Source organism: Patagioenas fasciata, chromosome Z, assembly GCF_037038585.1.
Source record: "Patagioenas fasciata isolate bPatFas1 chromosome Z, bPatFas1.hap1, whole genome shotgun sequence".
Classification (NCBI taxonomy): Eukaryota; Metazoa; Chordata; class Aves; order Columbiformes; family Columbidae; genus Patagioenas; species Patagioenas fasciata.
Window position 1 is genome coordinate 2,097,356 of NC_092560.1, and position 18,089 is coordinate 2,115,444.

General features: G+C 50.1%; 1 long non-coding RNA gene across 1 annotated transcript; it reads right to left on the reverse strand.

Annotated features, from left to right (window-relative positions):
- Positions 1–6,356: 6,356 nt before the first annotated feature.
- LOC139826539 (uncharacterized) lies at positions 6,357–12,104 on the reverse strand. The gene is made up of 2 exons (XR_011736662.1): positions 11,050–12,104; positions 6,357–7,213 (listed from the first exon to the last, which is right to left on the reverse strand). It is a non-coding gene; the product is annotated as an uncharacterized lncRNA (long non-coding RNA).
- Between the last annotated feature and the right edge of the window lie 5,985 nt (positions 12,105–18,089).

Here is an 18,089-nt window from a genome sequence, read left to right on the forward strand (position 1 = left end):
ACTGACTTAAGTCCAAAAAGCCACGACCGTTCCCGAAAAGCGATGGCGCGGTGTGGACAGGGACCCCTGGCCAAGATGTTGTACTTCCCAGGGGTTTTCGGAGCATCAACCCCCTCCTGTCCCCCTTCCCGCCCCCTCTTTCCCGGGGGCGGCGGGACCGGCGGCGCTCGGGGCGGGCCCAGCACCATGGACAGCTCTGGAGCCGCCGCCGCGGCCGCCGGGACTCGGGGGGTCCCACGGCCACCCCCGTCACCCCCCGGGGTGACACGTTCTCCCCCAGGCGCAGCCCAGCCCCACTGAGCATCTTCCAGGATTGTGGGGACCTCTCCCTAGACCCGATCCCCAACCCTCCACTCGTCCCGGGGCGCGCCTGCGGAAAGGGTCTTGGGAAGGGGGGCTCTGCGCGGTGTCGCTTGGTCACTTGGCTGTCGCGACATAAGTAGAGCAGAGGGGATGGCAGGGAGAAGCTCTTCGTCTGCCTGCGGCTGCCGAGCAGGGGAAAAGAGAGGAAGGGGAGCAACAAGAAAGAGGGAAAAGTTGGTTGCGTTTCTCGCCTCCCGGGTGGCGGGAGGAGCGGGGGGTGTCACAGCTGTTCTGGGGCTGTGTGAGCGTCCTCCGGCCCCCATGGGGCCCAACCCCGGAGCACAAGACCCCACAACCCGTTCCGGGGAGACACCCAGCGCGGTTCCCCCGGTCCCAGCGCAGCGCACCGGGGTGCGGGGACTGTCCCTGGAGGGGCTCAGCGTGGGGCCCTGGAGGATAAGGGCACCCCACCCGGGCCACCCCCCGAACCAGGGTGCACTGGAGGGGCCGGGGGCCGGGAATCCGTTTGCTCAGTGCCCCTGCCCCACAGTCCCACCGCCGCGGCTGTTCGGGGGCTGTCCGGTTGTTCGTTCCCCCACCCCCATTGTGGTTTGGAGGCTTTTCAGGTGTGATTTGGAGGTGACCCCCGGCCTATCTCAAGCCACCACCGTCACACACCTCCGTGGAGGGGTGCGGGCTGTCCCCGGGGCATAGGTGGTGCGACCCCAGCTGCGGGAGGCTCGGGGGCATTTTTGTCTGTACAGCCCCCCCACCACGGCTCCCCACACCACAGGGGGCTTCGCCCAACGACTTCAGCACGGAGGGAGACGCCTGCATCAAAGGTTTCGCCACAAGCACACGAAACCGAAGGCTTTAGTATTTTGCAGCGCTGAACATTAATCTAGAATGGTTTATTTTTTCCTTTCAATTTCTTTTCATTCATTTCATTTTTTCTCTATTTCTTTCTTGCTCTCCTTCTCTTGTTATTATTATTTTCTTTTTCTTAAATGGAAGATGGAAACAGAGCTGGCTTCCACTCTTCACTTTACTATGGACAGGAAAAAAGGACCCACGGATCTCCAGCGAGCCCCGGGCTCTCCAAGCGCTTTACAAGCAAAAGCAAACGCCAGAGTTTCCTTAGGAAATTTATTGGATTTTGATCCGCACTGCCCAGATTTAGTTGCACCTTCTGGTGGTTTGAAGGGTACGAGGGTTTTGTTTTATTTATTTATTTTTTAAGATCTCTGTTACTGTCTCCCTTTCCAGGACCGGATCCATCTCTGTCTCTCACCCTAAGCCGGTGGAGCCAGCGGCACCGCTGTGCCCCCCGCACCCCCGGCGCTGCCCACCCGCCGTGTGTGGCAGTGACCACGGTCCCGCTCCCACGCGGAGCCCCGCGCACTTGGCCACGTTCTGCGGGAAGAAAAGGGTCGTTCAAACGCGTTTCATCCCATCTGAGCTCCCCTCCGCCTGGGGAGCACAGAAAGTTTCTCATGCGAACAAAGCAAAATGTATTTTATTTTAGTATTTTGAGACTTCCCCGCCCATCGCCTCTTTGGAAAGAAATAAACAAATGTTTCTCAGCCCGAGGAGGAGTCCCGAGACCTCCTCTACTCTTTTCCTCTTTCCTTGCAGCCCTTCACAGTCGTTGGAAATTACTTTTCCCGTCTTTCGGCCATTTGTCAATGTCACATCCCACGCTGCCCGCTCAGGGGGTGGGAATGGCCCCGCGCGTTCGCGATCCCACTGACCCACCCTCCATCCTTTACCCCCGATCCCCTCGGTGCGGATCCGTGGCAACCACCCCTAACTTCGGGCGACCTTTTTCTTTTTTTTCTTTGTTTTTTGTTTTTATGTCGCGACATGCGGCATCTTCGGGACGAGCGGGGATGTCCCGAACACACACCCCCCGCACGGGGAGAGCAGCGGGGACCTCGGCCGGGAAGCGGGGGAGGGGGTAGGAAGAGGGGGCCAAGTTTGGGATGTAGCCTTCCTCCCGAAAGCCGCGATCTTCCTCAGCGAAGGGAGCACTAACCAAAGCTGCCGTGCGGAATTTTTGCGCTGCGGTGGGAAGAGAAAGAGGGGAAAGAAAAAACAAATCCAGACTCCTGGGGTGTTCATTATCCTGGGGGAAACGGGATCATCGTCTGTCTGTGGTGACACCCCACGATGAGCGGGGGGGCCCGTTCTGGTTTGGCCACCGAGCAGCGCTCAGCCCCAGGAAAGCACAGACCCCCCTTCTACTTCTTCCCTGAAACGAATACCTGGCCGGACTTAGCTGGTGAGAAATTCAAAGCCCAGGGCACCCACAACTCCGGCAGAAGGGTGATTGTCACAGGTCTCTTCCCACCTAGATGAAGTTTCGTGGGGTTTTTTGTCTGTTTGGTTTTATTGTTTTGTTTGTTTATTTGTTTGGTTTAATTTTATTTTAATTCGCGCAAAGGTAGAGGAGATTTGTTAGCGTTTAAGTAAGTGGAGTTAGAACAAAAGCCAAACTCTTTAGCATATAAGTTTCCATCATCAGCTTTCAACCTCGCAAAACTAGAGCCATTTGCTTAACTTAATCCGTAACATATGTTTGCAACAGTAGCAGATTTTTTTTTTTGGTGTGTGTGGTTTGGAGCTGATCAAGTTGTAAATTTTCCGCCTTAGGTTTTCAGCGCCTCCTAGTTACAGCCTAACACCTATTGAGAGAGAGAGAGACTCCACAAAGATCCCACGGCACCAAATCCGAATAATCCGATCCAAAATCCCTAATAAAGTTTACCAATCAGGCCACTCAAACTCCTTCGGATTCATCCCACTGAGAAAGGAGCTGCCACGTCTCTGAGAAAATGAGTTCAAATGAGCAATTCAGCATCCTTCCCATCCCGCCTTGTCTGCGAGGCAGCGCCTGGTGATTCACTGTTTACTATTAGTTTTCCCTGTCTCATAGGCCACTTTCCTCAAGGTATCACAGAATATGATGCAGATGACAGAAACCTCCGATTCAATTAATAACAGCGATAACAATTGTGGCACCTTTGGTGATGACCGCACTGCAGACCGATAGTCCAAGGCATAATTCGCTCTTTGTTAATTTTGTCTCCTACAATAACTTCAGAGATATCTGTCCTGCAAGAAGGAAATCTATCCTGCACAAAACTAACGATTAGCCTTTAAATACGAGGGTTGTGATGGAGACCTAACAGGGCGAGGAGTGAATTTGGAAAATGTCCCCCAACTCCTCTGCTATTTAGCGTTTTCCATCTTTACCTCGGGTCTGACTTAAAAAATAAAGAAAAAGAAAAAAAAAAAAAAAGAAAAGAAAAAAAAAGAGAAAAGAAAAAGAAAGAAAAGAGAGGAAAAAAAAAATTAAAAAAAAAAAACAAACACAGAATGCCTCACAGCCCTGAAAAGATCAAAGGCCCGTATTTGATTTTTTGGCCCTTGCACTTTGAATGCATCATAATTGTTTTGATGGGTTAATGACAGAGTGACACGGAGGCTAACTCCGGGTGACGTGATTATATTCCTGCCGAAACGAGACCCGAGAAGCCTTTTCCACCGCACCCCCGGCAAAACACCCTCAACCCGCGGACCCGCGCCCTTCACCCGGGGACGCTCAGCCCCGAGGGGATTCACCGGCTCCTTTAGGACACGCGTGGGCGTCAAGGACCCTCCTCACCCCCTTCCCTCCAGCGGCACAGCGTGGTCAACCACCCACTCGGCAGCGCGCCCCCCCCAAGCCCCAGCCGGTCCCCCTTCTTGCGCCCCGCGGGACTTTCCGCGGATGCCAGCGCGGGCGCGGTGCTGCCCGCCGCGGCGTGGGCAGGTGGCGCGGCGAGTCCCGCGTGGCCGAGCGCCATCTAGTCCCCGCCGCGGGAAGCGGCGCGGCGGCGGCGGCGCGGAGCGGGCGCGGAGCGGTCCGAGGGCGCGGAACGGCCGGAGCTGCCCGACGGCGGCCCCGGGGGCCGGGGGAGATGCGGGGGGAAGCGCTGCGCGGCGCTTCCGAAGGGACTGCTCTGGTCTTTGTCCTTCATTTGTTCGCCTGTTTATTAGGACGATCTGTTACTCCAAGTTTTGTTAATTTATTTATTTGTTTGGGTTTAGTTAAAAATATATATATAAATATATGTGAATACGGTCGGTGACGCGCGGATTTGGGCACTGACGGGAGGGAGGGACAAACGGCGTGCACCGCGCTGTTCACCGCCCAGGACTCGCCATCCCAGCTCCGGAGAAAACAACAAAGCACAAAAATATATATATTTATACCAATGAAACCTCTTCTTGGTGTTATTCCGAGGAGCAATGGCTCAGTCGGGGTGCTGGTGCCCAAGGAGCCAGGGTGATTTGTCAAGGCACCAAGGGGAACCAAATAGGATGCTTGAAATGTTACTTGATAGCAGCAGTCGTGCCTTGGGTGAAACTTAGAAACTGAAATTGTCCTTATCTACAAACAAGCAAACAAGCGAACAAACTTTGCCGGGTTATTTAGATCCTCCTCTCCAAGAGAGCAAAACAAAGGGGTGTATTAAATGACCACTGCGGCTCTCCCGTCCCGTCAAGGGTCACCTTTTATTTCTGAGACCCGTAAGGATCTCAGGGACCAAAAAAAAAAAAAGCTTCCACATCGTGTTATTATTTCTGCAAAAATAAACCAGACGGACACCAGAGTGGTCTAAGAGCATTCGAGAGCTCAGGCTCATCACAAACCCTCTGCCCAAACCCTCGCCCGAGTATTGGAAAGAAAATGATTAACACCAATGCACGCCTATGTATTAAAATATCTTTATTGTCAAGTCCTTTAAATATTTTACTCGATGGTTTCAAAATTTTCAATCACGTACAGATACTTCCTAACAGAAAACCATGCCGTTTTCTCTTCTGCAATATTGCTTTTGTTGTTTGGGGGTTTTAATAACTTATTGATTCATGTTGTGTCTACATGAGCGTGCTAAAATGTTACTGCAGGTCTCTAGCTTCCTTTTCTTTGCTTCTCTTTCTTTGTTACTCTTTCTCTCTTTCTTTCTCTCTTTCTCTCTTTCTTTCTCTCTTTCTTTCTTTCTCTCTTTCTCTGTCTCTCTCTTTCTTTCTTTTCTTTTCTTTTCTTTTCTTTTCTTTTCTTTTCTTTTCTTTTCTTTTCTTTTCTTTTCTTTTCTTTTCTTTTCTTTTCTTTTCTTTTCTTTTCTTTTCTTTTCTTCTCTCTTCTCTTCTCTTCTCTTCTCTTCTCTTCTCTTCTCTTCTCTTCTCTTCTCTTCTCTTCTCTTCTCTTCTCTTCTCTTCTCTTCTCTTCTCTTCTCTTCTCTTCTCCTTTTCCTCTCTCTTTTCCTTCTATCTTTCTATTGTTTCTCTCTTTCCTTCTTTTCCTCTTTCCCTCTTTTTCCTTACCCTCTTTTTCTCTTCCCCCTTTTTTCTCTTTTCCTCTCCCTTTTCTTCTTTCTCTCTTTCACTCTTTCTCTCTTTCTTTCTCTTTCCCTCTTTTTTCCTTATTTCCTTCCCACTTTACCTCTCTCTCTCTGTCCTTATCTCCTCCTGTCTCCCCTCCTTTCTCCCTTCTCCCTCTCCTTCCCTGTGTCCAGCTCTCCCAACATCTGTGAAAACAAACCACAAATGTGGTCAGGCGACCAACGCCCGAGGTCCCGTGGCGAGCAGGTGCACCCAACTTCTCCACAGTCACTCCTGAACACTCTTGAAATGGGGAGTTATCACTGAAAAACGGAAAACAAACCCAAAACCAAAGAGCAGAGGCTCCTGCCCCTCTGTGCCGCACGCCGTGCATCCGCCTCGCCATGCAGAAATCATGAAATTAGCACAATATCGGGCTATTTCGCGATATTCAGCCCACCCGCAGGTCCGGGTTGGGTGGTTGGATGTGGGGGGTGTCACCGGGCGCCCTACCCCCTCCCCGACCGCCCCTTCTCTCCACTGCGCCTCCGTCCCCCTCCCTGGGTTGGGGGCAGTCAGTGGGGGGGATGTGGGGGGCTCGCACCGAGCGGGGTGTCCGGCTGCACCTCTTCGCCAGGGTTTGCTTAAACCTGAAACCTTCTCCGAGATAGGGAGCCCAGCTGTTTAATTTAACATTGATTTATTGCTTTTAAAAGTAAATTTACACACATGCCAACAGCACTCCGTTTTGTTTCCCCAGACCTAAAGATTTATTTTCTACTTAGCGCTTGTCTGACAAAACAATGTCCTTTAACTTTATTACACATCGATGAGGAAACCTGTCTTATTTTTGGTTGGATTTATCGCTCCGCTACTTGTGGGGACTTTTTGTGATACAGCAAAAGCTAAGGTCAGAAAATGCACATAGAATGAGAGCCAGGCGTAGAGGCAAACACCAATAAAGGTAGCAGCGAGCTGATGCTGTTACCGCCCCTGCCAGAGTCCATCTGCAGCCAGGATCACAATTAGGAAAGGGGCAAATAATCTTAACTTGGAACATGCAGGTAGAGGTTGTGTGGTTGGTGTGTTTTGTGGGTGGTACGGTGGGGTTTTTTGTTGTTTGTTTTTATTTGTTTGTTTGTTTGTGAGGTTTTTTTAAAATTTATTTTAAATTTTTTAATGGTGAAGAGTAGCTTTTCCTTCATTTGTAGGAGTAAGAGGTCTCCAGTATCTCATGACTCAGTGCAAAGACAGTGAGTGAAACGTATCTATTATTATTGAAGGGAAGAAATACAGGGTTATCCACACCGCACTGCCTTACCTCTTCGCAGTAAACTCCCAATTACCAAATCTATCTGATGGCTGAGCTCGGGGGAATTAGACTGTACTTTGAAGCAGCTTTTACGGTACACTTCATCTACGTTTTGGTTTTCTTTAGTTCTCATGTAAAGGCCACTTTCTTCTTTTCACCGATACACTGTCTTTGTGTCCTTCATTTCACACTCTCGGGGTTGGGGGTGGGGGGGGGAAGTTCACGAATCTGGAGGGTAACAAAAATAATAATAATATATTTTAAAAACTCTGAGTTGGATTTCCTATTCTTCCCCATTTTTTCCCACCCCTGGTGCAAACCTTTTATTTTAAAGCAGGGGTTGTTTGCACTAACGAAAGGTCCTTCAATAAGAGTGCGGGCGGAGGGATACTCCAGCGGTATTGAGAAGGTAAAATAAGAGATGGACACAGTGTGAACAAATCTCTCTCTCCCTCTCTCTACGCCCTCCTTTCTTTTTTTGGTGTGTGTGTTCCAGGCTCGGTCTCACAAACTGATTTCTCAGAGAGGCATCTAATAATCACTTTAGAGATGTTCAAATGAGGACATTCGCTCTTTTCTAGCAAGAAGTAAAGATGTGACAGGTTTTGTTATCGGGGGTATAGTGAGAGCTTTGTGAGATATTCCTTTTCTTTCCCTATAAATACACCGTTTTAAAATAAAGACCCCCTGTCTTAAAGCGTGACTCTCCCTGCTGGCTCTGTCCACTTTCTGTCCGGTGTGTCCACAAAAATCCAAACTTCATGTCACTTAACGTATTTTAATGATTTTTACCAACTCAAGCAGGGTTATGGGGGGTTGGGGGTGTTGAGTTTGATTTATTTTTTTGTGTTTTGTTTCGTTTTGTTTTGTTTTCCCTCTCCATAAATTGTATATGATTTTTCCCTGCTGACCTCCAAGTCCGCATTTCCCTGGACCAGCCTCGGTGTCAGAGAGAACAAACTACCCCACCAAAGCAAATAGCAGGGGGGCTCTGCGGAGTGCTGGAAATTCCCCTGCCCGTATTAGCAGCGGTTTTCTGGTCAGCCTTTGGGGGGGAGAAGGCAAAAAAAATAATAAAGAAGCACCCTGTCACTCAGAAAGGGGCCGTTCTCTTAACCTCTCTGCCCCACACCCAAGAGGCAGGCCGAATGGTTCTGCCTCCAACGCACACGGACACGGAGGGGCACAGAGACCCGCCCGGGGAGGGGGCAGCAGTCCCACCGTCCCCTGCCACCCCTACTTTGTGAGGCAGGGCAGGGTAGGCCTCAGGCTTGTGGGGGGGGGACACACACAATGAGGAAGGTCCCCCCGAGACCAAACACCTTGCAGGAGGAAGCATAAAGAGTGGGGCAGGGATTTGTTCCACCCCACATCATGCCCTGACCCCACGCCGAGACCGCTCCAGCCGAGCTCAACCCCCCCAGTACAGCTGCAGCCCCCGGTGTCCGTCTCCTCCGCGCCCCCCCACCCTCCCAAGTGTGGGTCAACCCCGGCTGGGGGTCGCCTAGTAGTCCCCCCTTCCCTTCCCAGACTCGGTAGGTTTTGACATCTCAGTCCTGGAGGGGCAAGGCGAGGGGACCATCTCAGAGCCCCTTTCTAGAGGGTTTGGGAGTGGGTGGAGGAAGCATCAGAGGGTCATTTTGGGTGCAGAGAACATCTGCAAAACGTTTCGGTGGCTCCTCCGAGAAAGGGTCTGGCTTTTTATTGCAGAACTGGTAAAAAGACACGGGTGGTTGTAGATCCCGACCCCCTCACCTCCCCTCTGCCCCCCCCCTCCCCAAACAAAGGACAAAGCTTGATGAAATAGCCCGGGTGTGAGCAGCGCCGGGAAGCATCGCCTGGGTCCCCGGGACAAAGGTGGGAGCAGAGGAAGGAGAAGGAGAAGGGAGATGGATCGCACCTCCCGGGCATCTGGTCTGAAGGGAAGAGGGGAGGACGTGTTGAGGACGCAGGTAAATAACGTCTGAGTTGGAGCGGTATGAAACGCAGCATCCGGGGCCATGCCTGTGCACAGTTCCGCCTTGATATGCAATTAAATTACAGCAAATTCCTCTTTAAATAATATCGTTGGGAATCCTTCTTTAAGATTCAAGGATGTCTGAGGTTAAGTAGCTTTTAAAACGTCAGTTCTAAATGGCTTATGCAATGAATAGCTACCTTCAAATCCTAAAACCATTATAAATATGCTATACATATGGATGCCAGTTTATCTCTACATATTTCTTTTTAAAATGAGGGAAGCATTCATAAAAACCTCCTTGCAACACTTTATTTTAGGAAAGCAGATGTTAATTTTTTTCACATATCATTTTATGACCAAGTACATGTGTAACATTGGAAAGCATCCAGAGCGCCTCTATTATTTGCTGAATGACTCTTAGTCGAGGCATATTATTCTCGGCATAACCAAGGCATAGGTTATATCAATAAAATAAACATCTGTGATTTTAGCAGGAGAGGGGAAAAAAAATTAAGAGTTCCTATAAAAGTGGGGAAAACGTTTGTGGAGGGAGAACACACCTGCAAAGGAGTAAATTGAGTATTTACACAGACACGCCGAAATCCGCTGTACAGTAAAAAAGGGGGTTGAGAAACTCCACGGGCAAAACGCGATCCTGGCTGTAGTTTTTCTGCACGACTTGCTAACATATCCCGGGCAGTGGATTAAGAGCCCCGGGATGTTTTCTAGGCAAGGATTGCCCTCTCTCTCCTTAACAGCACAGCGTTTAGCTCGCAGGAATGTATTAGCCACAGTTTCCTCCTGTCAGTGTTTAAGAATTCCCCGAGACTTCAAGGGAATGGATTTTTCCCTCTCCGCAGCAAAATATCTGCGAGAGATGTTCGCGTTTTCGAGGAGTTTTACGAGGGGCTTGAGTACATAAGAGAAGCGAGGCACAACGCGACGGCATAATAATTAACCGTATGCAATATTTATCGCCCCTGTGATGTTTGTTATCAGTCAGGCGAGCGCACTCAATTGAGGTTTAACAAATAGGAGCGTTATTGATCAAATATAATGAATAAATATGCATATGTATTATTTATCTGTGCACACATGTACACACACAGGCAGGAGCGTCTCATTACTGAGGATGAGATGTCTGCAAATCCGGAGGCAGCAGCCGCCTCTCCTGCCTCTGTCATCCCTGCCCCTGTGCCAAGGGGCCGCGGAGGACAGTTTTGATTTGGGTTATTTTGTTTGTTTATTTGTTTTGTGGTCTTTTAAAAAAAAAAAAGGCTGCAAATATGAACAAAAAAAAATAGGTCACCAATAAAATTGGTCTCAGCATGGAGTATAATTGTAACAAAACGCTGCTGAGTAAAAACCGAGGAGCTCGCTGGCTGGGGCAGCCTCGTCGCGAACCATCTGGTGCGTATTAAAAGCGGTTGCTGTAAATATTGCAGAAAACTAATGCCTTATCAGCTCCTATAGGCGCAGAGGCCTGCGAGCTTTCCATATGTTGGGGTATGTAGATGCGGCACACGGAGGGAAAGGTGTCGCCTCGGCCAGGAGCTCCTCGGGCGCGGTTTTGCATAATCCTGATGGGAGCTTGTCCCGACAGAGCGGGGGAAGAAGGGGGGGCAGAGGGGAGGCCCCTCTCTCCCCGTCCCGCTCGCTCTGACGACGATAGGGTACGCAACTGCTGACGTCACTTCACATCAGGGCCGGGGAGCAAACGTGACCCAGGCAGGAGCTCATCTGTTTCTCATCACTTGGGAAGTTTCTCTCTCTCCTCTCCCTCCCTCCTTCTCTCTTCCTTTCTCTTTTTTTTTTCTTCATTTTTTAATTCTATTTTTTTTCCCTTTTTCCTCCACATAAATAACCCGGGACAGGCCCCGTCCCCGTCCCCATGCTCGCCCCCCGGGCTCCCCACGGGGAAGGGACAGGAGGTCGGGGCGCACTCCCACACAGGGTGTCCCGGTGTCCCCCCCGCCCCGTTCCCCGTCCCGTCCCACTCCTCTCCCCATTCCCATGCCATTGTTCGCACTCGCAAGCCAACTTGGGCTGCTGATTCAAAGCCCGGCGGTCCCCTGGCTCCTGCATTGTACTGAGGGTCACTTACTCTTTTCTCGAAGTTGGGCTCTGCTCCTTAATCTCTTCTCTTCTCTGCTCCTCATGAGCTGACGCCTTCTCCCCACGCACCCGGAGCTGCCAGAGAGGCTCGTCTTGATAAACCTGCTGCTAATGACGGCCCAGTGTAACCAGCACAAAAATAAAAGCTCTCTCGCTCTCTGCTCCTTTCTCTTTTTTTCTTTCCTCTCCTCCAGGCTGCATTCCCCTCTGACCGCTGCCGTCTTTAATTATGGGAGCTATATTTCTTCCCTGGGAGTCATTCGTGGGGATTTTTTAGGTGGAAAGGCCTTTCGGCGGAGTTATTTTTGAGCAGGGACCAGTGCCCTATATCCAGAGGCTTTGAGTGAAGTGCAGATTGAGACATATCGGGTTCCCTATAAAAGGATCATTTCTTGTGGGAGGTTGGACACGAAGTTTGGACTCGTGACTTGCATTCCTGAGAGACATGCATATTTTAAAACAACAAAGCAAGCTCGGAAGAAGGCTTAGAGGAAGGGAGAGGGAGGGAGGGGAAAAAAAGAAGAAGAAAAAACTTGGAAAGAAGTTACTAAGTGACAAACATCTGTCAACATGGACCAATTTGTATGGGTCTCTAGGGGGAAGAAAAAAAAAGTACCTGTCTAGTTTTATTTATCACTTCAGGGAGCTGCAGCGACTTTCTACTTTGCTGGAAGTTTGTGCGGCTCTTCAGTCGCTCAGAATTGCAGTTGGGCTCAAAATGGGGAGTTTAAAGCGCTTTTCTGGCCTGTGGATTTAAGTCCCAGTTCCTTCTTTATCGGCTTTTTGCGTGGAGCACTTCAAAGGATATCTCAACACCCCCCCCCCAAAAAAAAAAATAACCCTGGGAGGGGGGCTGGGGGTGCGGGGAAAGACAAAAGGAAAGTAAACGGGGATTCCTGTGTCTGTTGAAGGAAGCCACCGGCACACCCGACCCCTCAGTGCAAACAGCGTCTCTGGAAAAGTGAAGAAACGCTGTAAAAAAGGGGTTTTTTGGGAACCCTGCGGGACGCGGGGACTCCGGGTGGGCTGGGCAGCGTTCCCCACTTTCCACGAGCGAAGGGGACGGGGTGAAAATATATAGACATGTTTAAAAAAAAAAAAAAAAAAAGAAAAGAAAATAGAAGTAAGCGCTCGGGGAGGTGCGTTGTGGGGGGACCGCAGGCAGCGGCAGGTGGGGGGGCGGCTGGTGGGCGGGCAGCGGTGCGGGCAGCGGTGCGGGCAGAGGGGCGGGGGGTCCGCGCTGCCGGCGGGGGTCTGCAGACAAAAGGAGAAGGCCTAGCGCTGAGCTGGATATCTCTGTTAGTTGTCAGCGCAGGTCCACGGGCTGCCGGGGAATGTAAATCAGCCCCTCGGCGAGGGGGATGCAGATCCTGGCACAGACACACACACAGTCAGACACACAGACACAGCCGAGGGGTCTCTGACACACACACCCCTCACTCCTCGCAGGGATCAATCGCGACCCCACGTTTTGGCCGGTGCTTTTATTTATTTGACCGACCCGCGGTATGACCGGCCTTAAACGTTATATATAGCAAATGTCTTCCTAAATCAACACAATAGGATAGCTCGCAGCCACCAGCTCGCTTCTCCTTCAAGGAACCTCCCCCCCCCCCCCCCCATCCTTTCTTCTTCTTCTTCTTCTTCTTCTTCTTCTTTTTTTTTTTTTTTTAACAACTGGGGATATTTTATACCCTGTAGTTTTGGATTTGATCCATTGCTTTAAGCTTGATGGAGGGTTCTGCAGACAAGGAGATGTATATACACTATTATACAGCCATCATTGAGATTACTAACAGTGAGTCTCTTGTCAGCCAGACGGTCCTGCTTTGAAACACTACTCACATTATCCTGATTTTTCAAAATTGGGGGTAAGGGAAGGGAGGGGAGATACAATTTCCCACTGTCCCTTTTGTTAATTGTTTTCTTTCCTCGGAATTACATTCACAACCCGATCGGGCCCGTTTTCACGTAGTGTCTTTGTATTTCTAGTGGAAGCCACGTGGGGGTGGGAGAAGAGATCCTGACATCCCTCCTCAAGCATCCGTCCGAATACCCTCCGCTCACAAGCCCTTGCACACCAGTGACCACAAAAATGGGGCAACCTGCCCCCCAACCCCACTGCGGTCCCAAAAGTGTCAGGTCGAGGAGCCTCCGACCCCTCCCCACAGCTGGGTAATGTCATTTTATTTTTTCAGGTGGCTGCACCTTGCACCGAGGAATCCACGGGAAAAGGTCCAGCGGGGATGCCCTCATTTAAAAAATGGACAAGAGGGGAAAAACAACCCCAAACCTTTGTCAGACAAACCTTGAGAGAAAGGGGGAAGGAGCTAGAGAGAGGGACAGGAGCTGTGATAAGGGAGTCACCTTGGGCAGTGGTCGCCTTCCCCACCTCTGCAGTTCCAGCCTTAATTCTCCAGCTATTTTGCGCTGAAGGTGATCAGAAGGGAGAAGGGGTAGGTGCTGAAATATTTAAGGAAGCATTTAAACCCAGAGTCTTCAATGAATGAAGAAGGCGGTGGTGGGGGAGTGGGGGAGAAAAAAAAAAGTTGGAAAATGGATTCGCTGACAAGTAAGGATAATAAATGAGCGGCGCTTTCAGATAGATATCTCAGACGTGAAATTGCACCCAGCTGGTTGTGTAAGCAAACAAATAGTTTCATGTTAGGGACTCTCGACTTGTGGCTTGATGAATAGAACACGACAGAGGTAAATGGCTCTTTAACTCATTTAGGAATAAAACTCTTTGGCTTCCTAAGTAAAAGACCTGGTGACGCCATGGATCCTGAGCAAGCACTTTAACAAGAGTTTTATTAGTTTCCACTTGTGCTCTCGGATCTCCATCCTAGTTCACCTCTCCTCCATTACGCATCTGGATTTTTTTTCCGCTTTCATCTCTTTTTGCTTCTCTTCCACCTTCCTTCTCTTTCTCCTCTTTTTTTTGTTTTGTTTATTTTTTCTCTGTTTTTTCTCCTTTTACATTATTTTCCCCTCGAAAACACGTTTTCGTGGGAGGGATGCCCCACATCACCAGGAAACCTGGCAGGTTTGCAAGGTACCCAGGCAACTCGGGCGAGGGGTTTACTGGTGGCAGCCGTGAGTTGTGGCTTTTGAAATGCATTTATTTCCCTTTCTTACTGCACTACGGAATCACTGTAGAACACTCATTCTCAGCCGCTCTGACCCACTGGGGATTAAATGGGGGGGGGGTGTCTAAACAAAAAAATCTCACGTCAAAGTCAGTGATTGTGAAGCCAATTAGAAAGGGAGACTTTAAAAACAAATATATAGACACGTTTTCGTGGAGGTCACGCCGCTTCTGAAATTAGCCCTAAGATGGAAAGAAATGGGAATAAAAGTGGGGAAAGGCGAGGGGACCGATTCCTGCCTCTCCCAGAAAAGCAGAGACCAAACAGGATAAATACACGGGGCGGGCTAAGGAAAAGAAAAAGACCACCAAGAAAACCCTCAAAAAACCAAACCTCCAAACTCACTATTTCAAGACTTAAAAACTAACCCTTTGAATAGTGAAAATGGCCCATGAAACCGGAGGAAGCATGTCGACAGTGTCTGTAATAGCCGTGCACACGCGTTTGCGGACATTGCCTATGAATGGCTGCGTGCTCGGACTCTGCTGGGGGGCGGCTGCAGCAAGAATTGACGCCCCCCGCCTCTCTCCGTCCCTCTGTCCGTCCGCCGGAGAATCCATCCCCGCCAGCCTTGCCTGCGCATCCCTCGGCCGTGGGGTCACATCTGCTGTGCGTTGGGAAGTTGCCTGGCTGCTGTACCCCACAGGTAATTTAACAAACATATATGTATTAAAAAAAAAAAAAAAAAAAAAAAAAAAGAAAGGAAGAAAGAAAAAAAAAAAGCCAAAGGGTCTACTAAGCCCTTTCCGTCGGATAACATATATTTCTCTCTTTGCGTGAGGAACCAAACACTTTCCTGGGCGTGAAGCAACGCAGAATTCACTTTTTCTTGCATTAGTTCTGCTGCCACTCGCAATGACCCCGAGCCAGAGTTTTTCCACGCGAGACCCTCCACGTACCTCGCAGGGAAAGACCGTTTTTAAACCTGGCCCCACCGCTTTTCGTGGTGACTGCGAGAGAGGCCACTCGCCGTGGGGTCACATCCCCACGCCCGCCAATTCCACTTAATTTCGAGGGGTCCGAGGGAAGTTTGTCGTTACCCCTCCCCACGGGAGTGAGCTCATCGCCCTCTGCCCTGCGGAGCCCCCCCGCCTCACCTCGGGTTCAACCTACCATTTAGCACCATTTCCAAATATTTATTCGATTGCACATATAGAAAAGGCCTAATTGGGCAGTGGGAGGAGGCGAACTAGTTAGCGAGGAGCTAAGAGGTGGGGGGGCCTTTTGTATCTGCCGTGCCCTGAGCGAGTCCCCTGCCTTGACTGGGGTGGGAGGATTGTTGCTCCCTCCCCCGTCAAATCCCACCTACCCCCTGCTTTCCCCCCGCCTTGAAGCGCTGCCGGGGTGAACGCGGAGGGGCCGCGGAGCCCTGCACAGCAAGGGGGGATGTGGAAGGATGGAGGAGTGGAGGGATGGAGGGGTGGAGGGATAGAGGGATAGAGAGATAGAGGGATGGAGGGTGGAGGGATCGAGGGATAGAGGGATGGAGGGTGGAGGGATGGAAGGATAGAGAGATGGAAGGATGAAGGGATGAAAGGATGGAGGGGTGTAGGGATGGAGGGAGTGAGGGATGGAGGAACGGAGGGGTGGAGGGATGTAGGGATAGAGGGATGAAGGGTGGAGGGATGGAGGAATGGAGTGGTGTAGGGATGAAGGGATTCAGGGGTGGAGGGATGGAAGGATGAAAGAATGGAGGGGTGGAGGGACGGAAGGATGGAGGGGTGTAGGGATAGAGGTATGGAGGGGTGGAGGGATGTAGGGATGGAAGGATAGAAGAATGGAGGGATGGAGGGGTGCAAGGATGAAGCGGGGGGCCCTGCCCAACCCCCCAGCAGAGCTTGCGGGGTCCGAGCCCTGAGGGTAGTGCCCCAGCGCCCGGCAACAACAAGGCAGGAAAAATGTATCTGGAGTTGGTTTTAAATCAGTGTATTGTAGGTTTGAACAAGTCAGCAGAAACTTGCAGAGGGACCTCGGCCCCTGTCCATATTAATATATTGTCTTTTTTTTTTTTCTTAGCAAATAGTGACGCTCAGTGACGTGATGATACAATATTTTTAGCCATGGTATGAGTGCCCGAGAGGCTGGAGACTGGCAAAGGAAAACATCCATCGACACAACGCAGACTGGGTAGTTAACACTTCAGAACACGATACCGTCTTATAAGCAAAGTTTAATAAGGGATTGAAACACTTCTTTCTAGGCACATACATGGAAATAAGTGCATCTCGTACACCCCCTCTACACCTGCAAGTTTCTTGGCAACCGGTGTGTTGTTATTATTATTCATAAATATGAAAATTAATTGAAAAATACGTTTCTGACCTACGAAAAAGTTTATCTGTTTTCATCAGTGGGATAGCACTGTAATGAATATATTTACATCTCATTGGAAGAAACCGAGACCTGTCTTTCTCTTCCGTATCCCCATTTGTTTGGTTTATTTCTTTCCTGTTCTGTTGGTTTTGTGTGTCGGTGGGTTTTTGTTGTTGTTGTTGTTTTGCTGTGTTTTACGTTGTTGGTTTTAGCTTCTGTTTGTTGGTTTCTAACGGCTAACCCAGTTGAGTCCCTAGTCACCTATCCCACCAAAAAAGCGATGCTGAAGAGCTGCTCTCAGCACTGAGCATCCCCCTTGGCAGCCCAGAGGGGCTGCTGGACCCCCCTCTGCCCGAGGAAGGTGACCAGGGTGAGGAACAAAGCTGTCGCCTGCACAGCGTCCATACGAGAAAAGGGAGGATGTCTGTCTGTCTGTCTATTTCCCGTCCTTGTGCGCCCAGGTCTGGAATCATCCATTCCACCCCCCCACAGCACCTATGAGTACAGGCCGCTTCTCCACCCTGAAATGGGCTCTGCCCCCATAGAGGATCTGCCCGCAATGTTGATTATCCAGCTATAAGTGCCTACTGTATAGAGCTGCTCTCGCCTCGGATCTGCTGCGCCTAGAATATTAAAAACCCCAAGCGGGTTGGATTGAAGGATCTTGTTAATGCAAAAAAAAAAAAAAAAAAAAGGGAGAGAGAGGGGGAGAGAGAGAAGGAGAGTATGGAGGACAGCAAATTAAAAGGAAAACATTGCCTGTGACTCCACAAACTGAAAAGCCTGCCTCATCCGAGCTTGTTTGGAGGGCACAGGAGGTGTCTGTGTGAGGGGGGGAATGTTATTTTTAAAGATCCAGCTTTATTAATACGTTAAGAAAGAGCTCCCTTGGTAGTATGTGTTCTTACAGCTCCGTCTCAGATCCTATAAAACATTAATGCACTGAAAGCTGTTACAGAGATCTGCACCACCAGCTAGACGCATTGTGAAGCCTTTACCTTCAAAGGAGCTCCATTACAGAAACAATTTTAAATGTTCTTTGCCAAAAAAAAAAGGCATGAGCTGAAACCAAGCAGGGCTTTTGGCACAGGGCTCGGGCCCCTGAGGTGGGCGACCACGGCTTGCGTGGCCATGGCACATGAGCACACACGAAACGCGCCGGCTTGCCACCCAACGAGCAAGCTTCCAGTTGGATTTCTATATTAATGGGCTGGGAATACCCTCCACACGCAGCGACTGGAGTCAGGAGAAACAGCGAGAGGGATGTTTCGGCTGACAGCAAGCACAAGGCATGCACATCGGAGCACACGCCGGGGTCTGTGAGTCCTTGGGGTGGAAAAGAAGAGAAAAGAAGCAAAAAAAAAAAAAAAAAAAAAAGGAAAAAGAAAGCCACCCCAAGAGCCCCCGAAAACAGAAAGTCACCATGTCTGCACCGAGCAGGAGTCATGGTGATGGTGCGCTGCTCGTTGCACACGCAGCAGTGGTGGCATATGGTGACTTCCATCCGTGTGCGTGGCGTCTAAGAACAAGCAGCAAGGTGTGAACTTGGCAGAAACTCCAGCTGATG